General features: G+C 56.8%; 6 non-coding genes across 6 annotated transcripts in view; all 6 read right to left on the bottom strand.

The window, feature by feature from the left end:
* Positions 1-65: 65 nt before the first annotated feature.
* Positions 66-179, bottom strand: LOC125726258 (U5 spliceosomal RNA). The gene has a single exon (XR_007388093.1). It is a non-coding gene; the product is annotated as a U5 spliceosomal RNA (small nuclear RNA).
* A 426-nt stretch (positions 180-605) lies between these two features.
* LOC125725892 (U2 spliceosomal RNA) lies at positions 606-797 on the bottom strand. Its single transcript, XR_007387735.1, has one exon. It is a non-coding gene; the product is annotated as a U2 spliceosomal RNA (small nuclear RNA).
* Positions 798-998: 201 nt separating this feature from the next.
* Positions 999-1,112, bottom strand: LOC125726257 (U5 spliceosomal RNA). The gene has a single exon (XR_007388092.1). It is a non-coding gene; the product is annotated as a U5 spliceosomal RNA (small nuclear RNA).
* A 439-nt stretch (positions 1,113-1,551) lies between these two features.
* LOC125726066 (U2 spliceosomal RNA) lies at positions 1,552-1,743 on the bottom strand. Its single transcript, XR_007387902.1, has one exon. It is a non-coding gene; the product is annotated as a U2 spliceosomal RNA (small nuclear RNA).
* Positions 1,744-1,944: 201 nt separating this feature from the next.
* LOC125725788 (U5 spliceosomal RNA) lies at positions 1,945-2,059 on the bottom strand. Its single transcript, XR_007387633.1, has one exon. It is a non-coding gene; the product is annotated as a U5 spliceosomal RNA (small nuclear RNA).
* A 421-nt stretch (positions 2,060-2,480) lies between these two features.
* LOC125726034 (U2 spliceosomal RNA) overlaps positions 2,481-2,500 on the bottom strand; it is a 193-nt gene continuing 173 nt past the window's right edge. Inside the window, exon 1 of the small nuclear RNA XR_007387872.1 lies at positions 2,481-2,500. This exon is cut by the window's right edge and continues 173 nt beyond it. This is a non-coding gene — a small nuclear RNA (U2 spliceosomal RNA).

Here is a 2,500-nt window from a genome sequence, read left to right as displayed (position 1 = left end):
CGCCACTGGCAGATAGAGCCGGCCGCTAAGCCGGGCACAGTCTTACTTTGATACAGCGGCGGTGCAGCTCTGCTTGCGCAGAGCCTCCAAAAATACAGTGAACTCATCGCTATCCCTCTCCACGGAAATCTTTAGTAAAAGGCGAAAGATTTATACGGGATGAAGAGAGACCCGAGTCGATGCAGAGCCGTCGCTCAGCAGGTGGCCGCTAGCCGGGCCTCCGTGACGCCCCCCGCTCGGGGTTGAATTCTCGGGGGCGTCGCAGCCACCGGCCTCGGGGCCCCGACTCCTCCCTGTCCTCCTGGCATCTGAAAGATCAGCAATCATGTAAACGGACATGAGAGAAAATTCAAAAGGCAAAGATGACGGCCTGCCTTACCTCAGCACAGCTGCCCACCCCTCAGAGAGCATATCATGACCGTCCTTTTTTTTTTATGATTTAAAAAAAAAAAAAAAAAAAAAAAAAGAAAAACGGAGGGAAGCGGGACCGGCGCACGGACAGAGTCGGTCCCTCACGACACCGGCTGATCGCCTGACAAGCGGCGCAGGCTCTCGGTCTGATAAGCGGAACACCGATCAGCTCTGTCTTTCAACAGCAGGGGCAGTAGAGGTGCACCGTTCCCAGAAACACTGCAATACCGGGTCGATGCGTGGAGCGGACGGGGCAAGCCCCACTTCCGGCTCCCTGTTCCAAAAATCCGTTTAATATGTGGTCCCCTCCATGGGGGACGTATCAGATATTAAACTGATAAGAACAGATACTACACTTGATCTTAGCCAAAAGGCCGAGAAGCGATGCCCGCAGACTGCGCCCCCGCCGGGCTCCGGCATGCGGGACGCCGACGGAGCCGGCGCGGCTGGGTCCTCGCCAGCCTCTCTGGGAGGGTGGCGCCCGGCGAGACCACGCACGATCCCAGAGGATCCCAGAAACACGCCACTGGGCAGATAGAGCCGGCCGCTAAGCCGGGCACAGTCTTACTTTGATACAGCGGCGGTGCAGCTCTGCTTGCGCAGAGCCTCCAAAAATACAGTGAACTCATCGCTATCCCTCTCCACGGAAATCTTTAGTAAAAGGCGAAAGATTTATACGGGATGAAGAGAGACCCGAGTCGATGCAGAGCCGTCGCTCAGCAGGTGGCCGCTAGCCGGGCCTCCGTGACGCCCCCCGCTCGGGGTTGAATTCTCGGGGGCGTCGCAGCCACCGGCCTCGGGGCCCCCGACTCCTCCCCTGTCCTCCTGGCATCTGAAAGATCAGCAATCATGTAAACAGACATGAGAGAAAATTCAAAAGGCAAAGATGACGGCCTGCCTTTACCTCAGCACAGCTGCCCAACCCTCAGAGAGCATATCATGACCGTGCTTTTTTTTTTTTATGATTTAAAAAAAAAAAAAAAAAAAAAAAAAAAAAAAAGAAAAACGGAGGGAAGCGGGACCGGCGCACGACAGAGTCGGTCCCTCACGACACCGGCTGATCGCCTGACAAGCGGCGCAGGCTCTCGGTCTGATAAGCGGAACACCGATCAGCTCTGTCTTTCAACAGCAGGGGGGCAGTAGAGGTGCACCGTTCCCAGAAACACTGCAATACCGGGTCGATGCGTGGAGCGGACGGGGCAAGCCCCACTTCCGGCTCCCTGTTCCAAAAATCCGTTTAATATGTGGTCCCCTCCATGGGGGACGTATCAGATATTAAACTGATAAGAAACAGATACTACACTTGATCTTAGCCAAAAGGCGAGAAGCGATGCCCGCAGACTGCGCCCCGCCGGGCTCCGGCATGCGGGACGCCGACGGAGCCGGCGCGGGCTGGGTCCTCGCCAGCCTCTCTGGGAGGTGGCGCCCGGCGAGACCACGCACGATCCCAGAGGATCCCAGAAACACGCCACTGGGCCAGATAGAGCCGGCCGCTAAGCCGGGCACAGTCTTACTTTGATACAGCGGCGGTGCAGCTCTGCTTGCGCAGAGCCTCCAAAAATACAGTGAACTCATCGCTATCCCCTCTCCACGGAAATCTTTAGTAAAAGGCGAAAGATTTATACGGGATGAAGAGAGACCCGAGTCGATGCAGAGCCGTCGCTCAGCAGGTGGCCGCTAGCCGGGCCTCCGTGACGCCCCCCGCTCGGGGTTGAATTCTCGGGGGCGTCGCAGCCACCGGCCTCGGGGCCCCGACTCCTCCCTGTCCTCCTGGCATCTGAAAGATCAGCAATCATGTAAACGGACATGAGAGAAAATTCAAAAGGCAAGATGACGGCCTGCCTTACCTCAGCACAGCTGCCCAACCCTCAGAGAGCATATCATGACCCGTGCTTTTTTTTTTTATGATTTAAAAAAAAAAAAAAAAGAAAAACGGAGGGAAGCGGGACCGGCGCACGGACAGAGTCGGTCCCTCACGACACCCCGGCTGATCGCCTGACAAGCGGCGCAGGCTCTCGGTCTGATAAGCGGAACACCGATCAGCTCTGTCTTTCAACAGCAGGGGGCAGTAGAGGTGCACCGTTCCCAG

Source organism: Brienomyrus brachyistius, unplaced genomic scaffold (assembly GCF_023856365.1).
Source record: "Brienomyrus brachyistius isolate T26 unplaced genomic scaffold, BBRACH_0.4 scaffold69, whole genome shotgun sequence".
NCBI classification, from domain to species: domain Eukaryota; kingdom Metazoa; phylum Chordata; class Actinopteri; order Osteoglossiformes; family Mormyridae; genus Brienomyrus; species Brienomyrus brachyistius.
Note: the sequence above shows the minus strand (reverse complement) of the source record. Positions and strands in the feature narration are given on the sequence as shown.